This window comes from Engystomops pustulosus, chromosome 1, assembly GCF_040894005.1.
Source record: "Engystomops pustulosus chromosome 1, aEngPut4.maternal, whole genome shotgun sequence".
Classification (NCBI taxonomy): Eukaryota; Metazoa; Chordata; class Amphibia; order Anura; family Leptodactylidae; genus Engystomops; species Engystomops pustulosus.
The window spans coordinates 162589405-162612660 of NC_092411.1; the positions used below are offsets into that span (position 1 = coordinate 162589405).

The following is a 23256-nucleotide window of genomic DNA, read 5'->3' on the forward strand; positions in this document are numbered from 1 at the left end:
TCAAGAATAATATTTCCTTGACACCCACTAACGCAAAATAGTGCATAAATGTTCAAAATGCCACTTTTTCGCCATTTTGAAACATATAATAAATTTAACAACAAGTGATAAAAAGGTCTTACAGTCCCAAAAATGGTAGCAAAGAAAACATCAGCTAATCCCGCAAGAATTCACATCTTACACAGTTCCGTACACCAAAGTATGAAAAGGTTATTAGGGTCAGAACTTTTTGTACAAAAGGAAAGTTGTAGAAACCAAGCCCGGTAGAAAATGGCGCAAGTGCATTTTTTTCACCAATTTAGCTGCATTTGTCATTTTTTTTTTCCCACTTCCAAGTACACAACATGGAATATTAAATACAGTCACTAGGTAGAATGGAGAATGGACACAGATCAAGAAGGGGATCACAAGTTACTTTTACTTGTAAGTGGTGTATTGCACATAAAAGATTATGGCTTGCTTAAATGGTTAAGTCCCCTAAGTAACCGCACCTAGTCTGTACGTCCAAAGACCACATACTCAAAACCAAAAATACCCTTCACAGGGAAGGGAAAGGACAAGACTAACAATATACTTGTTCAGAATAAGAAATTGTTTTATTAATGACATACACAAAATAAATTTAATTAGTTAAAGACATTCGGAAACATGCAGACAGACCATGGCCCCATGATAAGGTGTCCACGATAATCAGTGTAAAACGGGATGATGAAATACAGAGAAGAATGGCGGCCACACTCTGGACACTGTGGAACTGTAGTATATACAAAATAATGCCTAAGCAACTGGGCAAATACTAGCGACACATTTGGTGCAGAACTGTCAGTCAATAAAGGTGTATATACAGCTCAGGGGGATCACCCAGCCGTGCCATAGCATGAGGAGGAGACCTAACCTAATATATCCCAGTTCTTACCTAGTGGAGAAAAATCAAATTGTTCCACTGTCCAGGGAGACCGCCTCCCCAGCACGCGTTTCGGGTCAAATGAGCCTTCGTCTGGGGGTGGCGTCTCTTCGGTCAGAGGGCACATGATAAATGGACATCGAACCAATGAATAAGTGATATGAGGTGCACTGTCGAGTCTATTGCACGTAATCCCGCAAGAACACAATACACACATACACAGGGTACGTAATTTGCTGGACACTATGGAGCACTACAAGACGCATGAGCGAGGGGCTCCCCCAGGAGAGGTGTTGGCGCAGCTAAGAAAAGAGAAGAAAAATAGAGAACTTATATGGTTATTCAGGATCGTTGTGCATAAATCGTGTGGCATTGTTGCCAGCTTGCCTTGCATCTATCGCACAGTGAATACGTTTCTACCTAAATAAATACCTGCTTGTAATAATTCATCATAGATAAGAGGTTGTATATAAAGTGCATTGTTTATAATACATAGATAGCAAATAACAATGTACACAGGTAATTTTATAAAAAAAACAACAAAATACAATAATGCGGGGCCATTAGGTTAGGACCGAATGGTGATACAAACACCAATTGATGCAGATGTTGATACTGCTGCATCTTAATCATACATTAAATTTAATACAGATTAAAGTGACCTGTGCATTAATGAAGAGACCTATATGTACCCTACCAAACACCAGTTAGGAATATATAGACATTAAATACATACATACTTAAATATATACTATAAATATAGCAATAACTACCTCTAAGGTGTGAGGGAGGGGGGGGGGCAGGTGAGGGAAGGAAATGTGACGTGAGAAGGTGAGTGAAGGCAAGTGCAGGGGTGGAAGGCGATATATTGAAGCAAGAGCATGAATATTATAATCTTATATGTTCATGGACATCATATCCAGGCTGGCCATTACCTTGGATGTGGTCCATGCCCTGAAAAAATGCATAGGTATGCTCAACAGCAACTTACATCCTAGAGAGCCCACACTAGTGTGCTGTCAAAACAAAAAAAGGGAGAAAGAAACATGTGTATTAAATATCCATATAAGACTCTGATGTCTTGTAGTCCAGCCAGCTCTTCTGCAGTCTGAGGTTTCCAGATCTATCAAGATCTATCACTGTACAGGGTTGTGAATTGGAATGGAGCCGATGTCGCTAAACTGAAACACACAATTAAAAGTTAGAAACATAGAATGTTAAAAACATATAAAAACTGGTGTACTGAGACGCCAGTGTGCAAAGTGCAAAATCACGACCCATTTATGGATGTAATAAATTGAAAAAAAAAAAGGGGGGGGGTCTGGGGAAACTGATAGGAATGGGGTACTGGCGTGTCTATTCAAGGAATGGAGCAAAGCTTAGAGTCTCATTGAGACCTAGAGGTTTAAGGGTGTTGAGGGTCCAATTGAGGGTTTCATATTGTGCCAAGCGTTATTGAATTGGACCACCCCTGGTGCCTAGGCCAATTTTAGCAATGCCGCATCCTTTCAGAAGACTCGGGTCAGAATTGTGTTTTTCCTTGGAGTGAAGTGCCACTTGTTTAGCTTCGGGATCGAAATATGTACCTCGGATGTCTCGCATGTGTTCCCTAATTCGTATTTTCATTGGGCGACTTGTTAGCCCAATATAGATCAGGTTGCACGGCATGTGGCATAGTACACCACCGCCTTTGTATTACATGAGATACTGTGTGTAATGTTATGTTTTACTCACTGAGGAGTCTGTGAATGTGTTTGCTCTTTCCACATTAGGGCATGTGATACAGCGCCCACAAGGTTTGCATCCCCATGGTGGCCGATTGGCACCAAAAATGGTGCTGGATAGCTCTATAGTGGCTCTTGACTAAACAGGTCGCGTAAATTTTGTGCTCTCCGGGCTGTCACAGAGGGGTATGGTGTAACATATTTACCCACAATGGAATCACTTTGTAAAATTGGCCAGTATCGTGTAAGTATTTGGAGCATTTCATGCCATTTTGAATTGTAGTTGGTAATAAATCATACCTGATCTGAGGTTTTTTTTCTTCTCCTTAGGTATCAGTAAAGTTTGACGTGCTGTCCCCTTTGTGCACCTATATGCCCGTTTCAGTACTCTGTTGCAATTGTTGAAATCTAGAACACAGATCTGCTGCTTGTCTTTTAAAATCTTCTTCGGTGGAGCATATCCTCCTGATATGGAGAAATTGTCCTGTAGGGATTGCTTTTATTGTTTGAATTGGGTGGGATGCTGAGATATGCAGTAACGAGTTGACAGAGGTCTCTTTTCTGTAGACATCTGTCTGCAGAAATCCGTTTGCGTCTTTCCTAATGGCTACATCCAAAAAAGAGACACAGGACTTATCAGCATTATACGTTAGCTTGATATTGTATGCGTTGTTATTCAGTGTAGCAAAGAAACGCTGTAACTCCAATAAGACGCCCCTCCAGACAATCAGGATGTCGTCTATGTACCTGGTCAAAAAAAGGACCCAATCCATAGCGACATCCCGATCTTCGATCTCCCAGAAGGTCCCTCTCCCACAGCCCCATAAATGGGTTGGGGTTTTGGACTTTGCACACTGGCGTCTCAGTACACCAGTTTTTATATGTTTTTAACATTCTATGTTTCTAACTTTTAACCCCTTACCGACATTTGATGTATTATGTCACATGCCCGGTCCCGGTGCATGGAGAGGGCTCGCGGGCCGAGCCCTCTCCATAGCCAGTAAGACTTTGCTGCATACCGCGCCTTACCGGTAACACCCGCGATTGGTGCCGGATCGTTGCTCCCCGTGACGTCATCGGGAAGCGGCGATCCGTCGCCATGGTAGCGTTGGGTCTAACGAAGACCCAAAGCTACTTCGGCTTAACCCATGCATTACAATGTGCTATCAGCACATTGTAATGTATGAGGAATAAAATCCCCATATACTGCCATACTGTAGTATGGCAGTAAATGATAGGATCGTACAGACACCCTAGGGATAAAGTAAAAATGAAAAATAAAAAAAAGTTAAAAAAAATATATAATAAAACAACCTAAAAATTTTAATCACCCCCCACGTAACAGAAAATTGTGCCCAAAGTCGAAAATGGCACTTTTTTTGCCATTTTAAAAAAAAATGTAAAATTCTATAAAAAGTGATCAATAGGTTGCACAGTCCTAAAAATGATAACATTGTAAATATCATTAAAATAAGCAAAAAACAACATCAGCCACAGCTCCATACATCAAAGTATAAAAAAGTTATTAGCCCCAGAAGATGGCAAAATCCCCCCAAAAAATGTTGTACAGGAGGTTTTAATTTTTTTAAATGCATGAAAATATTATAAAACCTATATAAATTTGTTATCCATGTAATCGTACCGACCAAAAGAAAGAAGTAGACACGTCATTTGGGGCGTACAGTTAAATCTGTAAAATCCAAGTCCACAAGAATACGGCACAAATGCGTTTTTTTACCAATTTCAATTCATTTGGATTTTTTTTCCTGCTACCCAGCAAAAGGCAAGGAATATTAAATACCACCATTTTAAAGTGTAATTTGTTACGCAGAAAATAAGCTGTGAGACAGCTCTGTACATGGAAAAATAAAAAAGTTACAGATTTTTGAATGTGAAGAGTGAAAAATAAAATTGCAAAAACTAAAAAGGGCTGCAGAGGGAAGGGGTTAATTGTGTGTTTCAGTTTAGCGACATCTGCTCCATTCCAATTCACAACCCCGTACAGTGATAGATCTTGATAGATCTGGAAACCTCAGATTGCAGAAGAGCTGGCTGGACCACAAGACATCAGAGTTTCTCTATGAAATAGTAAAAGAAGGAAGAAATTAGGCAGTTGCTGTCATCGGCCATTCTAAGCTGAATGTGCCTGCTCTCGTCAGATCGCAGCAGCAATGCAGCTTAAGGCTTGGCAAGTACCAGCATGGGAGACTGGCTGGAAATCCCAAGTTCCGTTGACCTTATTGAACCTGAAAACTGTGTTAGTTTCTCTATGAGATAGTAAAAGAAGGTAGAAATAAGGCAGCTGCTGTCATCGGCCATTCTAAGCAGAATGTGCCTGCTCTCGTCATATCACAGCAGCAATGCAGCTTAAGGCTTGGCAAGTACCAGCATGGCAGACTGGCTGGTAATCCCATGTTCCGTTGACCTTTTTGAACCTGAAAACTATGTTAATTTTTCTGTCAAAGATGGTAAAAGAAGGTTCAAATTGAACAGCTGCTGTCAACTGCCATTCTAAGCTGAATGTGCCTCCTCTCGTCAGATCGCAGCAGCAATGCAGCTTAAGGCTTGGCAAGTACCAGCATGGGAGACTGGCTGGGAATCCCAAGTTCTGTTGACATTTTTGAACCTGAAAACTGTGTTAGTTTCTTTATGAGATATTAAAAGAAGGTAGAAATTCGGCAGCTGCTGTCATCGGCCATTCTAAGCTGAATGTGCCTGCTCTCGTCAGATCGCAGCAGCAATGCAGCTTAAGGCTTGGCAAGTACCAGCATGGAAGACTGGCTGGGAATCCCAAGTTCCGTTGACCTTTTTGAACCTGAAAATTGTGTTAGTTTCTCTATGAGATAGTAAAAGAAGGTAGAAATTAGGAAGCTGCTGTCAACGGCCATTCTAAGCTGAATGTGCCTGCTCTCGTCAGATCGCAGCAGCAATGCAGCTTAAGGCTTGGCAAGTACCAACATGGGAGACTGGCTGGGAATCCCAAGTTCCGTTGACCTTTTTGAACCTGAAAACTATGTTAGTTTCTCTATGAGATAGTAAAAGAAGGTAGAAATTATACAGCTGCTGTCATCGGCCATTCTAAGCTGAATGTGCCTGCTCTCGTCAGATCGCAGCAGCAATGCAGCTTAAGGCTTGGCACGTACCAGCATGGGAGACTGGCTGGGAATCCCAAGTTCCGTTGACCTTTTTGAACCTGAAAATTGTGTTAGTTTCTCTGTCAAAGATGGTAAAAGAAGGTTCAAATTGAACAGCTGCTGTCAACGGCCATTCTAAGCTGAATGTGCTTGCTCTCGTCAGAACGCAGCAGCAATGCAGCTTAAGGCTTGGCAAGTACCAGCATGGGAGACTGGCTGGGAATCCCAAGTTCCGTTGACCTTTTAAAATCTGAAAATTGTGTTAGTTTCTCTGTCAAAGATGGTAAAAGAAGGTTCAAACTGAACAGCTGCTGTCATCGGCCATTCTAATCTGAATGTGCCTGCTGTCGTCAGATCGCAGCAGCAATGCAGCTTAAGGCTTGGCAAGTACCAGCATTGGGAGACTGGCTGGGAATCCCAAGTTCTGTTGACCTTTTTGAACCTGAAAATTGTGTTAGTTTCTCTGTCAAAGATGGTAAAAGAAGGTTCAAATTGAACAGCTGCTGTCAACGGCCATTCTAAGCTGAATGTGCTTGCTCTCGTCAGATCGCAGCAGCAATGCAGCTTAAGGCTTGGCAAGTACCAGCATGGGAGACTGGCTGCGAATCCCAAGTTCCGTTGACCTTTTAGAACCTGCAAATTGTGTTAGTTTCTCTGTCAAAGATGGTAAAAGAAGGTTCAAAATGAACAGATGCTGTCAACGGCCATTCTAATCTGAATGTGCCTTCTGTCGTCAGATCGCAGCAGCAATGCAGCTTAAGGCTTGGCAAGTACCAGCATTGGGAGACTGGCTGGGAATCCCAAGTTCCGTTGACCTTTTTGAACCTGAAAATTGTGTTAGTTTCTCTATGAGATAGTAAAAGAAGGTAGAAATTAGGCAGCTGCTGTCTTCGGCCCTTCTAAGCTGAATGTGCCTGCTCTCGTCAGATTGCAGCAGCAATGCAGCTTAAGGCTTGGCAAGTACCAGCATGGGAGACTGGCTGGGAATCCCAAGTTCCATTGACCATTCTGAACCTAAAAACTGTGTTAGTTTCTCTATGAGATAGTAAAAGAAGGTAGAAATTAGACAGCTGCTGTCATCGGCAATTCTAAGCTGAATGTTCCTGCTCTCGTCAGATCGCAGCAGCAATGCAGCTTAAGGTTTGGCAAGTACCGTCATGGGAGACTGGCTGGGAATCCCAAGTTCCGTTGACCTTTTTGAACCTGAAAATTGTGTTAGTTTCTCTGTCAAAGATGGTAAAAGAAGGTTCAAATTGAACAGCTGCTGTAAACGGCCATTCTGTTTTAAGCTGAATGTGCCTGCTGTCGTCAGATCGCAGCAGCAATGCAGCTTAAGGCTTGGCAAGTACCAGCATGGGAGACTGGCTCGGAATCCCAAGTTCCGTTGACCATTTTGAACCTATAAACTGTGGTAGTTTCTCTATGAGATAGTAAAAGAAGGTAGAAATTAGACAGCTGCTGTCATCAGCCATTCTAAGCTGAATGTGCCTGCTCTCGTCAGATCGCAGCAGCAATGCAGCTTAAGGTTTGGCAAGTACCAGCATGGGAGACTGGCTGGGAATCCCAAGTTCCGTTGACCTTTTAAAATCTGAAAATTGTGTTAGTTTCTCTGTCAAAGATGGTAAAAGAAGGTTCAAACTGAACAGCTGCTGTCATCGGCCATTCTAAGCTGAATGTGCCTGCTGTCGTCAGATCGCAGCAGCAATGCAGCTTAAGGCTTGGCAAGTACCAGCATGGGAGACTGGCTGGGAATCCCAAGTTCTGTTGACCTTTTTGAACCTGAAAATTGTGTTAGTTTCTCTTTCAAAGATGGTAAAAGAAGCTTCAAATTGAAAAGCTGCTGTCAACGGCCATTCTAAGCTGAATGTGCTTGCTCTCGTCAGAACGCAGCAGCAATGCAGCTTAAGGCTTGGCAAGTACCAGCATGGGAGACTGGCTGGGAATCCCAAGTTCCGTTGACCTTTTAAAATCTGAAAATTGTGTTAGTTTCTCTGTCAAAGATGGTAAAAGAAGGTTCAAACTGAACAGCTGCTGTCATCGGCCATTCTAAGCTGAATGTGCCTGCTGTCGTCAGATCGCAGCAGCAATGCAGCTTAAGGCTTGGCAAGTACCAGCATGGGAGACTGGCTGGGAATCCCAAGTTCTGTTGACCTTTTTGAACCTGAAAATTGTGTTAGTTTCTCTTTCAAAGATGGTAAAAGAAGCTTCAAATTGAAAAGCTGCTGTCAACGGCCATTCTAAGCTGAATGTGCTTGCTCTCGTCAGATCGCAGCAGCAATGCAGCTTAAGGCTTGGCAAGTACCAGCATGGGAGACTGGCTGCGAATCCCAAGTTCCGTTGACCTTTTAGAACCTGCAAATTGTGTTAGTTTCTCTGTCAAAGATGGTAAAAGAAGGTTCAAAATGAACAGCTGCTGTCAACGGCCATTCTAATCTGAATGTGCCTGCTGTCGTCAGATCGCAGCAGCAATGCAGCTTAAGGCTTGGCAAGTACCAGCATTGGGAGACTGGCTGGGAATCCCAAGTTCCGTTGACCTTTTTGAACCTGAAAATTGTGTTAGTTTCTCTATGAGATAGTAAAAGAAGGTAGAAATTAGGCAGCTGCTGTCTTCGGCCATTCTAAGCTGAATGTGCCTGCTCTCGTCAGATCGCAGCAGCAATGCAGCTTAAGGCTTGGCAAGTACCAGCATGGGAGACTGGCTGGGAATCCCAAGTTCCATTGACCATTCTGAACCTAAAAACTGTGTTAGTTTCTCTATGAGATAGTAAAAGAAGGTAGAAATTAGACAGCTGCTGTCATCGGCCATTCTAAGCTGAATGTTCCTGCTCTCGTCAGATCGCAGCAGCAATGCAGCTTAAGGCTTGGCAAGTACCAGCATGGGAGACTGGCTGGGAATCCCAAGTTCCGTTGACCTTTTTGAACCTGAAAATTGTGTTAGTTTCTCTGTCAAAGATGGTAAAAGAAGGTTCAAATTGAACAGCTGCTGTCAACGGCCATTCTAAGCGGAATGTGCTTGCTTTCGTCAGATCGCAGCAGCAATGCAGCTCAAGGCTTGGCAAGTACCAGCATGGGAGACTGGCTCGGAATCCCAAGTTCCGTTGACCTTTTTGAACCTGAAAATTGTGTTAGTTTCTCTGTCAAAGATGGTAAAAGAAGGTTCAAATTGAACAGCTGCTGTCATCGGCCATTCTAAGCTGAATGTGCCTGCTCTCGTCAGATCGCAGCAGCAATGCAGCTTAAGGCTTGGCAAGTACCAGCATGGAAGACTCGCTGGGAATCCCAAGTTCTGTTGACCTTTTTGAACCTGAAAATTGTGTTAGTGTCTCTATGAGATAGTAAAAGAAGGTAGAAATTAGGAAGCTGCTGTCATTGGCCATTCTAAGCTAAATGTGCCTGCTCTCGTCAGATCGCAGCAGCAATGCAGCTTAAGGCTTGGCAAGTACCTGCATGGGAGACTGGCTGGGAATCCCAAGTTCCATTGACCTTTTTGAACCTGAAAACTATGTTAGTTTCTCTATGAGATAGTAAAAGAAGGTAGAAATTGGACAGCTGCTGTCATCGGCCATTCTAAGCTGAATATGCCTGCTCTCGTCAGATCGCAGCAGCAATGCAGCTTAAGGCTTGGCAAGTACCAGCATTGGGAGACTGGCTGGGAATCCCAAGTTCCGTTGACCTTTTTGAACCTGAAAATTGTGTTAGTTTCTCTGTCAAAGATGGTAAAAGAAGGTTCAAATTGAACAGCTGCTGTCAACGGCCATTCTAAGCTGAATGTGCCTGCTGTCGTCAGATCGCAGCAGCAATGCAGCTTAAGGCTTGACAAGTACCAGCATGGGAGACTGGCTGGGAATCCCAAGTTCCGTTGACCATTTTGAACCTATAAACTGTGTTAGTTTCTCTATGAGATAGTAAAAGAAGGTAGAAATTAGACAGCTGCTGTCATCTGCCATTCTAAGCTGAATGTGCTTGCGCTCGTCAGATCGCAGCAGCAATGCAGCTTAAGGTTTGGCAAGTACCGTCATGGGAGACTGGCTGGGAATCCTAAGTTCCGTTGACCTTTTTGAACCTGAAAATTGTGTTAGTTTCTCTGTCAAAGATGGTAAAAGAAGGTTCAAATTGAACAGCTGCTGTTAACGGCCATTCTAAGCTGAATGTGCCTGCTCTCGTCAGAACGCAGCAGCAATGCAGCTTAAGGCTTGGCAAGTACCAGCGTGGGAGACTGGCTGGGAATCCCAAGTTCCGTTGACCTTTTAAAATCTGAAAATTGTGTTAGTTTCTCTGTCAAAGATGGTAAAAGAAGGTTCAAATTGAACAGCTGCTGTCAACGGCCATTCTAATCTGAATGTGCCTGCTGTCGTCAGATCGCAGCAGCAATGCAGCTTAAGGCTTGGCAAGTACCAGCATTGGGAGACTGGCTTGGAATCCCAAGTTCTGTTGACCTTTTTGAACCTGAAAATTGTGTTAGTTTCTCTATGAGATATTAAAAGAAGGTAGAAATTAGGCAGCTGCTGTCTTCGGCCATTGTAAGCTGAATGTGCCTGCTGTCGTCAGATCGCAGCAGCAATGCAGCTTAAGGCTTGGCAAGTACCAGCATGGGAGACTGGCTGGGAATCCCAAGTTCCATTGACCATTTTGAACCTAAAAACTGTGTTAGTTTCTCTATGAGATAGTAAAAGAAGGTAGAAATTAGACAGCTGCTGTCATCGGCCATTCTAAGCTGAATGTGCCTGCTCTCGTCAGATCGCAGCAGCAATGCAGCTTAACCCCTTAACGACTTGGCCTTTTTTAGTTTTTTCACTTCCATTTTTCACACCCCACCTTCAAAAATCTATAACTTTTTTATTTTTCCACATAAAGAGCTCTGTTATGGCTTATTTTCTGCGTAACAAATTGCACTTCGTAGTGACGGTATTTAATGTTCCATGGCGCGTACTGGGAAGCGGGAAAAAAATTCCAAATGCAGTGAAAATGGTGAAAAAACACATTTGTGACGTTTTCTTGTGGGCTTGGATTTTACAGCTTTCACTGTGTGCCCCAAATGACAGGTCTACTTTATTCTTTGGGTTGCTACGATCACAGGGATACCACATTTGTACAGGTTTTATAATGTTTTCATACATTTAAAAAAAATTAAAACCTCCTGTACAAAAATTTTTTTTTTGATTTTGTCATCTTCTGGCGCTAATAACTTTTTCATACTTTGGTGTACGGAGCTGTGGGTGGTGTCATTTTTTGCGACTTTTGATGCCGTTTTCATTGCTATCATTGTTAGGACAGTGCTACCTTTTGATCACTTTTTATTAATTTTTTTATATTTTCCAAAATGGCAAAAAAATGTCATTTTTGACTTTGGACGCTATTTTCCGTTACGGGGTTAAACGCAGTGAAAAACCGTTATGATATTTTGATAGATCGGACATTTTCGGACGCGGTGATACCTAATGTGTTTATGATTTTTACTGTTTATTAATATTAATATCAGTTCTAGGGAAAGGGGGGTGATTTGAATTTTTAGGTTTTTTTAATATAATTTTTTTTTTTTAAACTTTTTTTTACTTTTACTTTAACTATTTTTCAGACTCCCTAGGGTACTTTAACCCTAGGTTGTCTGATCGATCCTACCATATACTGCCATACTGCAATATGGCAGTATATGGGGATTTTACTCCTCATTCATTACAATGTGCTGATAGCACATTGTAATGAATAGGTTAAAACGAGACAGCTTCGGGCCTTCGTGAGGCCCGATGCTGTCATGGCAACGGATCACCGCTCCCCGTGACGTCATCGGGGAGCGAAGATCCGCGCCAAGATGGCGGCGCCCATGCGGCGCCATCTTTTTGAAGCCTCCGGCAGCATTGGCGGAGGTGATCGCGGTGAAAGCACCCGCGATCGGTGCTAGCACCGATCGCGGGTGTTACCGGTAAGCCTTTGCTGCAATATGCAGCAAAGACTTACCGGCTATGGAGAGGGCTCGGCCCGCGAGCCCTCTCCATGCCCCGGGACCCGGCGCGCGCCGTACTAGTACGGCGCGCGTCGGGAAGGGGTTAAGGCTTGGCAAGTACCAGCATGGCAGACAGGCTGGTAATCCCATGTTCCGTTGACCTTTTTGAACCTGAAAATTGTGTTAGTTTCTCTGTCAAAGATGGTAAAAGAAGGTTCAAATTGAACAGCTGCTGTCAACGGCCATTCTAAGCTGAATGTGCTTGCTCTCGTCAGAACGCAGCAGCAATGCAGCTTAAGGCTTGGCAAGTACCAGCATGGGAGACTGGCTGGGAATCCCAAGTTCCGTTGACCTTTTAAAATCTGAAAATTGTGTTAGTTTCTCTGTCAAAGATGGTAAAAGAAGGTTCAAACTGAACAGCTGCTGTCATCGGCCATTCTAAGCTGAATGTGCCTGCTGTCGTCAGATCGCAGCAGCAATGCAGCTTACGGCTTGGCAAGTACCAGCATGGGAGACTGGCTGGGAATCCCAAGTTCTGTTGACCTTTTTGAACCTGAAAATTGTGTTAGTTTCTCTTTCAAAGATGGTAAAAGAAGCTTCAAATTGAACAGCTGCTGTCAACGGCCATTCTAAGCTGAATGTGCTTGCTCTCGTCAGATCGCAGCAGCAATGCAGCTTAAGGCTTGGCAAGTACCAGCATGGGAGACTGGCTGCGAATCCCAAGTTCCGTTGACCTTTTAGAACCTGCAAATTGTGTTAGTTTCTCTGTCAAAGATGGTAAAAGAAGGTTCAAAATGAACAGCTGCTGTCAACGGCCATTCTAATCTGAATGTGCCTGCTGTCGTCAGATCGCAGCAGCAATGCAGCTTAAGGCTTGGCAAGTACCAGCATTGGGAGACTGGCTGGGAATCCCAAGTTCCGTTGACCTTTTTGAACCTGAAAATTGTGTTAGTTTCTCTATGAGATAGTAAAAGAAGGTAGAAATTAGGCAGCTGCTGTCTTCGGCCATTCTAAGCTGAATGTGCCTGCTCTCGTCAGATCGCAGCAGCAATGCAGCTTAAGGCTTGGCAAGTACCAGCATGGGAGACTGGCTGGGAATCCCAAGTTCCATTGACCATTCTGAACCTAAAAACTGTGTTAGTTTCTCTATGAGATAGTAAAAGAAGGTAGAAATTAGACAGCTGCTGTCATCGGCCATTCTAAGCTGAATGTTCCTGCTCTCGTCAGATCGCAGCAGCCATGCAGCTTAAGGCTTGGCAAGTACCAGCATGGGAGACTGGCTGGGAATCCCAAGTTCCGTTGACCTTTTTGAACCTGAAAATTGTGTTAGTTTCTCTGTCAAAGATGGTAAAAGAAGGTTCAAATTGAACAGCTGCTGTCAACGGCCATTCTAAGCGGAATGTGCTTGCTTTCGTCAGATCGCAGCAGCAATGCAGCTTAAGGCTTGGCAAGTACCAGCATGGGAGACTGGCTCGGAATCCCAAGTTCCGTTGACCTTTTTGAACCTGAAAATTGTGTTAGTTTCTCATTCAAAGATAGTAAAAGAAGGTTCAAATTGAACAGCTGCTGTCATCGGCCATTCTAAGCTGAATGTGCCTGCTCTCGCAGATCGCAGCAGCAATGCAGCTTAAGGCTTGGCAAGTACCAGCATGGAAGACTCGCTGGGAATCCCAAGTTCTGTTGACCTTTTTGAACCTGAAAATTGTGTTAGTTTCTTTATGAGATAGTAAAAGAAGGTAGAAATTAGGAAGCTGCTGTCATTGGCCATTCTAAGCTAAATGTGCCTGCTCTTGTCAGATCGCAGCAGCAATGCAGCTTAAGGCTTGGCAAGTACCTGCATGGGAGACTGGCTGGGAATCCCAAGTTCCGTTGACCTTTTTGAACCTGAAAACTATGTTAGTTTCTCTATGAGATAGTAAAAGAAGGTAGAAATTGGACAGCTGCTGTCATCGGCCATTCTAAGCTGAATATGCCTGCTCTCGTCAGATCGCAGCAGCAATGCAGCTTAAGGTTTGACAAGTACCAGCATGGGAGACTGGCTGGGAATCCCAAGTTCCGTTGACCATTTTGAACCTATAAACTGTGTTAGTTTCTCTATGAGATAGTAAAAGAAGGTAGAAATTAGACAGCTGCTGTCATCTGCCATTCTAAGCTGAATGTGCTTGCTCTCGTCAGATCGCAGCAGCAATGCAGCTTAAGGTTTGGCAAGTACCGTCATGGGAGACTGGCTGGGAATCCCAAGTTCCGTTGACCTTTTTGAACCTGAAAATTGTGTTAGTTTCTCTGTCAAAGATGGTAAAAGAAGGTTCAAATTGAACAGCTGCTGTCAACGGCCATTCTAAGCTGAATGTGCTTGCTCTCGTCAGAACGCAGCAGCAATGCAGCTTAAGGCTTGGCAAGTACCAGCGTGGGAGACTGGCTGGGAATCCCAAGTTCCGTTGACCTTTTAAAATCTGAAAATTGTGTTAGTTTCTCTGTCAAAGATGGTAAAAGAAGGTTCAAATTGAACAGCTGCTGTCAACGGCCATTCTAATCTGAATGTGCCTGCTGTCGTCAGATCGCAGCAGCAATGCAGCTTAAGGCTTGGCAAGTACCAGCATTGGGAGACTGGCTGGGAATCCCAAGTTCTGTTGACCTTTTTGAACCTGAAAATTGTGTTAGTTTCTCTATGAGATATTAAAAGAAGGTAGAAATTAGGCAGCTGCTGTCTTCGGCCATTCTAAGCTGAATGTGCCTGCTGTCGTCAGATCGCAGCAGCAATGCAGCTTAAGGCTTGGCAAGTACCAGCATGGGAGACTGGCTGGGAATCCCAAGTTCCATTGACCATTTTGAACCTAAAAACTGTGTTAGTTTCTCTATGAGATAGTAAAAGAAGGTAGAAATTAGACAGCTGCTGTCATCGGCCATTCTAAGCTGAATGTGCCTGCTCTCGTTAGATCGCAGCAGCAATGCAGCTTAACCCCTTAACGACTTGGCCTTTTTTAGTTTTTTCACTTCCATTTTTCACACGCCACCTTCAAAAATCTATAACTTTTTTATTTTTCCACATAAAGAGCTCTTTTATGGCTTATTTTCTGCGTAACAAATTGCACTTCGTAGTGACGGTATTTAATGTTCCATGGAGCGTACTGGGAAGCGGGAAAAAAATTCCAAATGCAGTGAAAATGGTGAAAAAACACATTTGCGACGTTTTCTTGTGGGCTTGGATTTTACAGCTTTCACTGTGTGCCCCAAATGACAGGTCTACTTTATTCTTTGGGTTGCTACGATCACAGGGATACCACATTTGTACAGGTTTTATAATGTTTTCATACATTTAAAAAAAATTAAAACCTCCTGTACAAAAATTTTTTTTTTGATTTTGTCATCTTCTGGCGCTAATAACTTTTTCATACTTTGGTGTACGGAGCTGTGGGTGGTGTCATTTTTTGCGACTTTTGATGCCGTTTTCATTGCTATCATTGTTAGGACAGTGCTACCTTTTGATCACTTTTTATTAATTTTTTTATATTTTCCAAAATGGCAAAAAAATGTCATTTTTGACTTTGGACGCTATTTTCCGTTACGGGGTTAAACGCAGTGAAAAACCGTTATGATATTTTGATAGATCGGACATTTTCGGACGCGGTGATACCTAATGTGTTTATGATTTTTACTGTTTATTAATATTAATATCAGTTCTAGGGAAAGGGGGGTGATTTGAATTTTTAGGTTTTTTTAATATAATTTTTTTTTTTTAAACTTTTTTTTACTTTTACTTTAACTATTTTTCAGACTCCCTAGGGTACTTTAACCCTAGGTTGTCTGATCGATCCTACCATATACTGCCATACTGCAATATGGCAGTATATGGGGATTTTACTCCTCATTCATTACAATGTGCTGATAGCACATTGTAATGAATAGGTTAAAACGAGACAGCTTCGGGCCTTCGTGAGGCCCGATGCTGTCATGGCAACGGATCACCGCTCCCCGTGACGTCATCGGGGAGCGAAGATCCGCGCCAAGATGGCGGCGCCCATGCGGCGCCATCTTTTTGAAGCCTCCGGCAGCATTGGCGGAGGTGATCGCGGGGAAAGCACCCGCGATCGGTGCTAGCACCGATCGCGGGTGTTACCGGTAAGCCTTTGCTGCAATATGCAGCAAAGACTTACCGGCTATGGAGAGGGCTCGGCCCGCGAGCCCTCTCCATGCACCGGGACCCGGCGCGCGCCGTACTAGTACGGCGCGCGTCGGGAAGGGGTTAAGGCTTGGCAAGTACCAGCATGGCAGACAGGCTGGTAATCCCATGTTCCGTTGACCTTTTTGAACCTGAAAATTGTGTTAGTTTCTCTGTCAAAGATGGTAAAAGAAGGTTCAAATTGAACAGCTGCTGTCAACGGCCATTCTAAGCTGAATGTGCTTGCTCTCGTCAGATCGCAGCACCAATGCAGCTTAAGGCTTGGCAAGTACCAGCATGGGAGACTGGCTGGGAATCCCAAGTTCCGTTGCCCTTTTTGAACCTGAAAATTGTATTAGTTTCTCTGTCACAGACGGTAAAAGAAGGTTCAAATTGAAAAGCTGCTGTCAATGGCCAGTCTAAGCTGAATGTGCCTGCTCTCGTCAGATCGCAGCAGCAATGCAGCTTAAGGCTTGGCAAGTACCAGCATGGGAGACTGGCTGGGAATCCCAAGTTCCGTTGACCTTTTTGAACCTGAAAATTGTGTTAGTTTCTCTTTTAAAGATGGTAAAAGAAGGTTCAAATTGAACAGCTGCTGTCAACGGCCATTCTAAGCTGAATGTGCCTGCTGTCGTCAGATCGCAGCAGCAATGCAGCTTAAGGCTAGGCAAGTACCAGCATTGGGAGACTGGCTGGGAATCCCAAGTTCTGTTGACCTTTTTGAACCTGAAAATTGTGTTAGTTTCTCTATGAGATATTAAAAGAAGGTAGAAATTAGGCAGCTGCTGTCTTCGGCCATTCTAAGCTGAATGTGCCTGCTCTCGTCAGATCGCAGCAGCAATGCAGCTTAAGGCTTGGCAAGTACCAGCATGGGAGACTGGCTGGGAATCCCGACTTCCATTGGCCATTTTGAACCTGAAAACTGTGTTAGTTTCTCTATGAGATAGTAAAAGAAGGTAGAAATTAGACAGCTGCTGTCTTCGGCCATTCTAAGCTGAATGTTCCTGCTCTCGTCATATCACAGCAGCAATGCAGCTAAAGGCTTGGCAAGTACCAGCATGGTAGACAGGCTGGTAATCCCATGTTCCGTTGACCTTTTTGAACCTGAAAACTGTGTTAGTTTCTCTATGAGATAGTAAAAGAAGGTAGAAATTAGACAGCTGCTGTCATCGGCCATCCTAAGCTGAATGTGCCTGCTCTCGTCAGATCGCAGCAGCAATGCAGCTTAAGGCTTGGCAAGTACCAGCGTGGGAGACTGGCTGGGAATCCCAAGTTCCGTTGACCTTTTAAAATCTGAAAATTGTGTTAGTTTCTCTGTCAAAGATGGTAAAAGAAGGTTCAAATTGAACAGCTGCTGTCAACGGCCATTCTAATCTGAATGTGCCTGCTGTCGTCAGATCGCAGCAGCAATGCAGCTTAAGGCTTGGCAAGTACCAGCATTGGGAGACTGGCTGGGAATCCCAAGTTCTGTTGACCTTTTTGAACCTGAAAATTGTGTTAGTTTCTCTATGAGATAGTAAAAGAAGGTAGAAATTAGGCAGCTGCTGTCTTCGGCCACTCTAAGCTTAATGTGCCTGCTGTCGTCAGATCGCAGCAGCAATGCAGCTTAAGGCTTGGCAAGTACCAGCATGGCAGACAGGCTGGTAATCCCATGTTCCGTTGACCTTTTTGAACCTGAAAATTGTGTTAGTTTCTCTGTCAAAGATGGTAAAAGAAGGTTCAAATTGAACAGCTGCTGTCAACGGCCATTCTAAGCTGAATGTGCTTGCTCTCGTCAGATCGCAGCAGCAATGCAGCTTAAGGCTTGGCAAGTACCAGCATGGGAGACTGGCTGGGAATCCCAAGTTCCGTTGACCTTTTTGAACCTGAAAATTTTGTTAGTTTCTCTGTCAAAGATGGTAAAAGAAGGTTCAAATTGAACAGCTGCTGTGAACGGCCATTCTAAGCTGAATGTGCCTGCTGTCGTCAGATCGCAGCAGCAATGCAGCTTAAGGCTTGGCAAGTACCAGCATTGGGAGACTGGCTGGGAATCCCAAGTTCTGTTGACCTTTTTGAACCTGAAAATTGTGTTAGTTTCTCTATGAGATAGTAAAAGAAGGTAGAAATTAGACAGCTGCTGTCATCGGCCATTCTAAGCTGAATGTGCCTGCTCTCGTCAGATCGCAGCAGCAATGCAGCTTAAGGCTTGGCAAGTACCAGCATGGGAGACTGGCTGGGAATCCCAAGTTCCGTTGACCTTTTTGAACCTGAAAATTGTGTTAGTTTCTCTGTCAAAGATGGTAAAAGAAGGTTCAAATTGAACAGCTGCTGTTAATGGCCATTCTAAGCTGAATGTGCCTGCTGTCGTCAGATCGCAGCAGCAATGCAGCTTAAGGCTTGGCAAGTACCAGCATGGGAGACTGGCTGGGAATCCCAAGTTCCGTTAACCTTTTTGAACCTGAAAATTGTGTTAGTTTCTCTGTCAAAGATGGTAAAAGAAGGTTCAAATTGAACAGCTTCTGTCAATGGCCGTTCTAAGCTGAATGTGCCTGCTGTCGTCAGATCGCAGCAGCAATGCAGCTTAAGGCTTGGCAAGTACCAGCATGCGAGACTGTCTGGGAATCCTAAGTTCTGTTGACATTTTTGAACCTGAAAACTGTGTTAGTTTCTTTCTGAGATAGTAAAAGAAGGTAGAAATTCGGCAGCTGCTGTCATCGGCCATTCTAAGCTGACTGTGCCTGCTCTCGTCAGATCGCAGTAGCAATGCAGCTTAAGGCTTGGCAAATACCAGCATGGGATACTGGCTGGGAATCGCATGTTCCGTTGACCTTTTTGAACCTGAAAATTGTGTTAGTTTCTCTGTCAAAGATGGTAAAAGAAGGTTCAAATTGAACAGCTGCTGTCATCAGCCATTCTAAGCTGAATGTGCTTGCTCTCGGCAGATCGCAGCAGCAATGCAGCTTAAGGCTTGGCAAGTACCAGCATGGGAGACTGGCTGGGAATCCCAAGTTCTGTTGACCTTTTTAAACCTGAAAATTGTGTTAGTTTCTCTATGAGATAGTGAAAGAAGGTAGAAATTAGGCTGCTGTTGTCATCGGCCATTCTAAGCTGAATGTGCTTGCTCTCGTCAGATCACAGCAGCAATGCAGCTTAAGGCTTGGCAAGTACCAGCATGGGAGACTGGCTGGGAATCCCAAGTTCCGTTGACCTTTTTGAACCTGAAAATTGTGTTAGTTTCTCTGTCAAAGATGCTAAAAGATGGTTCAAATTGAAAAGCTGCTGTCAATGGCCATTCTAAGCTGAATGTGCTTGCTCTCGTCAGATCGCAGCAGCAATGCAGCTTAAGGCTTGGCAAGTACCAGCATGGGAGACTGGCTGGGAATCCCAAGTTCCGTTGACCTTTTTGAACCTGAAAACTATGTTAGTTTCTCTATAAGATAGTAAAAGAAGGTAGAAATTAGACAGCTGCTGTCGTCGGCCATTCTAAGCTGAATGTGTATGCTCTCATCAGATCGCAGCAGCAATGCAGCTTAAGGCTTGGCAAGTACCAGCATGGGAGACTGGCTGGGAATCCCAAGTTCCGTTGACCTTTTTCAACCTGAAAATTGTGTTAGTTTCTCTGTCAAAGATGGTAAAAGAAGGTTCAAATTGAACAGTTGCTGTCAACGGCCATTCTAAGCTGAATGTGCGTGCTGTCGTCAGATCGCAGCAGCAATGCAGCTTAAGGCTTGGCAAGTACCAGCATGGGAGACTGGCTGGGAATCCCAAGTTCCGTTGACCTTTTTGAACCTTAAAATTGTGTTAGTTTCTCTGTCAAAGATGGTAAAAGAAGGTTCAAATTGAACAGCTGCTGTCATCAGCCATTCTAAGCTGAATGTGCTTGCTCTCGGCAGATCGCAGCAGCAATGCAGCTTAAGGCTTGGCAAGTATCAGCATGGGAGACTGGCTGGGAATCCCAAGTTCCGTTGACCTTTTTGAACCTGAAAATTGTTTTAGTTTCTCTGTCAAAGATGCTAAAAGATGGTTCAAATTGAACAGCTGCTGTCAACGGCCATTCTCAGCTGAATGTGCTTGCTCTCGTCAGATCGCAGCAGCAATGCAGCTTAAGGCTTGGCAAGTACCAGCATTTGGAGACTGGCTGGGAATCCCAAGTTCCGTTGACCTTTTTCAACCTGAAAATTGTGTTAGTTTCTCTATGAGATAGTAAAAGAAGGTAGAAATGAGGCAGCTGCTGTCAATGGCCATTCTAAGCTGATTGTGCCTGCGCTCGGCAGATCGCAGCAGCAATGCAGCTTAAGGCTTGGCAAGTACCAGCATGGGAGACTGGCTGGGAATCCCAAGTTCCGTTGACCTTTTTGAACCTGAAAATTGTGTTAGTTTTTCTATGAGATAGTAAAAGAAGGTAGAAATGAGGCAGCTGCTGTCAATGGCCATTCTAAGCTGATTGTGCCTGCGCTCGTCAGATCGCAGCAGCAATGCAGCTTAAGGCTTGGCAAGTACCAGCATGGCAGACTGGCTGGGAATCCCAAGTTCCGTTGACCTTATTGAACCTAAAAATTGTGTTAGTTTCTCTGTCAAAGATGGTAAAAGAAGGTTCAAATTGAACAGCTGCTGTCAACGGCCATTCTAAGCTGAATGTGCTTGCTCTCGTCAGATCGCAGCAGCAATGCATCTTAAGGCTTGGCAAGTACCAGCATTTGGAAACTGGCTGGGAATCCCAAGTTCCGTTGACCTTTTTCAACCTGAAAAGTATCTTAGTTTCTCTATGAGACGGTAAAAGAAGGTAGAAATGAGGCAGCTGCTGTCAATGGCCATTCTAAGCTGAATGTGCCTGCGCTCGTCAGATCGCAGCAGCAATGCAGCTTAAGGCTTGGCAAGTACCAGCATGGCAGACTGGCTGGGAATCCCAAGTTCCTTTGACCTTTTTGAACCTGAAAATTGTGTTAGTTTCTCTGTCAAAGATGGTAAAAGAAGGTTCAAATTGAACAGCTGCTGTCAACGGCCATTCTAAGCTGAATGTGCTTGCTCTCGTCAGATCGCAGCAGCAATGCAGCTTAAGGCTTGGCAAGTACCAGCATGGGAGACTGGCTGGGAATCCCAAGTTCCGTTGACCTTTTTGAACCTGAAAATTGTGTTAGTTTCTCTGTCAAAGATGGTAAAAGAAGGTTCAAATTGAACAGCTTCTGTCAACGGCCATTCTAAGCTGAATGTGCGTGCTGTCGTCAGATCGCAGCAGCAATGCAGCTTAAGGCTTGGCAAGTACCAGCATGGGAGACTGGCTGGGAATCCCAAGTTCCGTTGACCTTTTTGAACTTGAAAATTGTGTTAATTTCTCTGTCAAAGATGGTAAAAGAAGGTTCAAATTGAACAGCCGCTGTCAATGGCCATTCTAAGCTGAATGTGCCTGCTCTCGTCAGATCGCAGCAGCAATGCAGCTTAAGGCTTGGCAAGTACCAGCTTGGGAGACTGGCTGGGAATCCCAAGTTCCGTTGACCTTATTGAACCTGAAAACTGTGTTAGTTTCTCTATGAGATAGTAAAAGAAGGTAGAAATTAGGCAGCTGCTGTCATCAGCCATTCTAAGCTGAATGTGCCTGCTCTCGTCAGATCGCAGCAGCAATGCAGCTTAAGGCTTGGCAAGTACCAGCATGGGAGACTGGCTGGGAATCCCAAGTTCCGTTGACCTTTTAGAACCTGAAAATTGTGTTAGTTTCTCTGTCAAAGATGGTAAAAGAAGGTTCAAATTGAACAGCTGCTGTCATCGGCCATTCTAATCTGAATGTGCCTGCTGTCGTCAGATCGCAGCAGCAATGCAACTTAAGGCTTGGCAAGTACCAGCATGGGAGACTGGCTGGGAATCCCAAGTTCTGTTGAGCTTATTAAACCTGAAAACTGTGATAGTTTCTCTATGAGATAGTAAAAGAAATTAGAAATTAGGCAGCTGCTGTCATCGGCCATTCTAAGCTGAATGTGCCTGCTCTTGTCATATCACAGCAGCAATGCAGCTAAAGGCTTGGCAAGTACCAGCATGGCAGATTGTCTGGTAATCCCATGTTCCATTGACCTTTTTGAACCTGAAAACTGTGTTTGTTTCTCTATGAGATAGTAAAAGAAGGTAGAAATTAGACAGCTGCTGTCAACGGCCATTCTAATCTGAATGTGCCTGCTGTCGTCAGATCGCAGCAACAATGCAGCTTAAGGCTTGCCAAGTACCAGCATTTGGAGACTGGCTGGGAATCCCAAGTTCCGTTGACCTTTTTCAACCTGAAAATTGTGTTAGTTTCTCTATGAGAAAGTAGAAGAAGGTAGAAATGAGGCAGCTGCTGTCAATAGCCATTCTAAGCTGAATGTGCCTGCGCTCGTCAGATCGCAGCAGCAATGCAGCTTAAGGCTTGGCAAGTACCAGCATGGCAGACTGGCTGGGAATCCCAAGTTCCGTTGACCTTTATGAACCTGAAAATTGTGTTAGTTTCTCTGTCAAAGATGGTAAAAGAAGGTTCAAATTGAACAGCTGCTGCCAACGGCCGTTCTAAGCTGAATGTGCTTGCTCTCGTCAGATCGCAGCAGCAATGCAGTTTAAGGCTTGGCAAGTACCAGCATGGGAGACTGGCTGGGAATCCCAAGTTCCGTTGACCTTTTTGAACCTGAAAATTGTGTTAGTTTCTCTGTCAAAGATGGTAAAAGAACGTTCAAATTGAACAGCTGCTGTCAACGGCCATTCTAATCTGAATGTGCCTGCTGTCGTCAGATCGCAGCAGCAATGCAGCTTAAGGCTTGGCAAGTACCAGCATTTGGAGACTGGCTGGGAATCCCAAGTTCCGTTGACCTTTTTCAACCTGAAAATTGTGTTAGTTTCTCTATGAGATAGTAAAAGAAGGTAGAAATGAGGCAGCTGCGGTCAATGGCCATTCTAAGCTGAATGTGCCTGTGCTCGTCAGATCGCAGCAGCAATGCAGCTTAAGGCTTGGCAAGTACCAGCATGGCAGATTGGCTGGGAATACCAAGTTCCGTTGACCTTTTGAACCTGAAAATTCTGTTAGTTTCTCTGTCAAAGATGGTAAAAGAACGTTCAAATTGAACAGCTGCTGTCAACGGCCATTCTAATCTGAATGTGCCTGCTGTCGTCAGATCGCAGCAGCAATGCAGCTTAAGGCTTGGCAAGTACCAGCATTTGGAGACTGGCTGGGAATCCCAAGTTCCGTTGACCTTTTTCAACCTGAAAATTGTGTTAGTTTCTCTATGAGATAGTAAAAAAAGGTAGAAATGAGGCAGCTGCTGTCAATGGCCATTCTAAGCTGAATGTGCCTGCGCTCGTCAGATCGCAGCAGCAATGCAGCTTAAGGCTTGGCAAGTACCAGCATGGGAGACTGGCTGGGAATCCCAAGTTCCGTTGACCTTTTTGAACCTGAAAATTGT

General features: G+C 44.1%; 32 pseudogenes; all 32 read left to right on the forward strand.

Annotated features, from left to right (window-relative positions):
- Positions 1-4746: 4746 nt before the first annotated feature.
- Positions 4747-4865, forward strand: LOC140112769 (5S ribosomal RNA; annotated as a pseudogene).
- A 450-nt stretch (positions 4866-5315) lies between these two features.
- Positions 5316-5434, forward strand: LOC140111340 (5S ribosomal RNA; annotated as a pseudogene).
- Positions 5435-5504: 70 nt separating this feature from the next.
- Positions 5505-5623, forward strand: LOC140096896 (5S ribosomal RNA; annotated as a pseudogene).
- A 70-nt stretch (positions 5624-5693) lies between these two features.
- Positions 5694-5812, forward strand: LOC140112148 (5S ribosomal RNA; annotated as a pseudogene).
- A 72-nt stretch (positions 5813-5884) lies between these two features.
- LOC140096762 (5S ribosomal RNA) lies at positions 5885-6003 on the forward strand (annotated as a pseudogene).
- Positions 6004-6267: 264 nt separating this feature from the next.
- Positions 6268-6386, forward strand: LOC140111361 (5S ribosomal RNA; annotated as a pseudogene).
- A 1218-nt stretch (positions 6387-7604) lies between these two features.
- Positions 7605-7723, forward strand: LOC140096774 (5S ribosomal RNA; annotated as a pseudogene).
- A 263-nt stretch (positions 7724-7986) lies between these two features.
- On the forward strand, positions 7987-8105 carry LOC140111372 (5S ribosomal RNA; annotated as a pseudogene).
- Positions 8106-8367: 262 nt separating this feature from the next.
- Positions 8368-8486, forward strand: LOC140113339 (5S ribosomal RNA; annotated as a pseudogene).
- Positions 8487-8556: 70 nt separating this feature from the next.
- LOC140103946 (5S ribosomal RNA) lies at positions 8557-8675 on the forward strand (annotated as a pseudogene).
- A 263-nt stretch (positions 8676-8938) lies between these two features.
- Positions 8939-9057, forward strand: LOC140112741 (5S ribosomal RNA; annotated as a pseudogene).
- Positions 9058-9127: 70 nt separating this feature from the next.
- Positions 9128-9246, forward strand: LOC140113348 (5S ribosomal RNA; annotated as a pseudogene).
- A 262-nt stretch (positions 9247-9508) lies between these two features.
- LOC140113110 (5S ribosomal RNA) lies at positions 9509-9627 on the forward strand (annotated as a pseudogene).
- A 261-nt stretch (positions 9628-9888) lies between these two features.
- LOC140096863 (5S ribosomal RNA) lies at positions 9889-10007 on the forward strand (annotated as a pseudogene).
- A 1930-nt stretch (positions 10008-11937) lies between these two features.
- LOC140096785 (5S ribosomal RNA) lies at positions 11938-12056 on the forward strand (annotated as a pseudogene).
- Positions 12057-12319: 263 nt separating this feature from the next.
- Positions 12320-12438, forward strand: LOC140111392 (5S ribosomal RNA; annotated as a pseudogene).
- A 262-nt stretch (positions 12439-12700) lies between these two features.
- LOC140113340 (5S ribosomal RNA) lies at positions 12701-12819 on the forward strand (annotated as a pseudogene).
- A 70-nt stretch (positions 12820-12889) lies between these two features.
- On the forward strand, positions 12890-13008 carry LOC140103814 (5S ribosomal RNA; annotated as a pseudogene).
- Positions 13009-13648: 640 nt separating this feature from the next.
- Positions 13649-13767, forward strand: LOC140113011 (5S ribosomal RNA; annotated as a pseudogene).
- Positions 13768-14028: 261 nt separating this feature from the next.
- LOC140097637 (5S ribosomal RNA) lies at positions 14029-14147 on the forward strand (annotated as a pseudogene).
- Positions 14148-16077: 1930 nt separating this feature from the next.
- Positions 16078-16196, forward strand: LOC140113040 (5S ribosomal RNA; annotated as a pseudogene).
- Positions 16197-16268: 72 nt separating this feature from the next.
- Positions 16269-16387, forward strand: LOC140108039 (5S ribosomal RNA; annotated as a pseudogene).
- Positions 16388-17027: 640 nt separating this feature from the next.
- LOC140106945 (5S ribosomal RNA) lies at positions 17028-17146 on the forward strand (annotated as a pseudogene).
- A 453-nt stretch (positions 17147-17599) lies between these two features.
- Positions 17600-17718, forward strand: LOC140100154 (5S ribosomal RNA; annotated as a pseudogene).
- Positions 17719-17980: 262 nt separating this feature from the next.
- On the forward strand, positions 17981-18099 carry LOC140103760 (5S ribosomal RNA; annotated as a pseudogene).
- Positions 18100-18171: 72 nt separating this feature from the next.
- Positions 18172-18290, forward strand: LOC140113261 (5S ribosomal RNA; annotated as a pseudogene).
- A 641-nt stretch (positions 18291-18931) lies between these two features.
- LOC140113345 (5S ribosomal RNA) lies at positions 18932-19050 on the forward strand (annotated as a pseudogene).
- A 72-nt stretch (positions 19051-19122) lies between these two features.
- LOC140105271 (5S ribosomal RNA) lies at positions 19123-19241 on the forward strand (annotated as a pseudogene).
- Positions 19242-20835: 1594 nt separating this feature from the next.
- On the forward strand, positions 20836-20954 carry LOC140100165 (5S ribosomal RNA; annotated as a pseudogene).
- Positions 20955-21217: 263 nt separating this feature from the next.
- On the forward strand, positions 21218-21336 carry LOC140103830 (5S ribosomal RNA; annotated as a pseudogene).
- Positions 21337-21406: 70 nt separating this feature from the next.
- Positions 21407-21525, forward strand: LOC140112956 (5S ribosomal RNA; annotated as a pseudogene).
- Positions 21526-23117: 1592 nt separating this feature from the next.
- Positions 23118-23236, forward strand: LOC140111192 (5S ribosomal RNA; annotated as a pseudogene).
- The last annotated feature ends 20 nt before the right edge of the window (positions 23237-23256 follow it).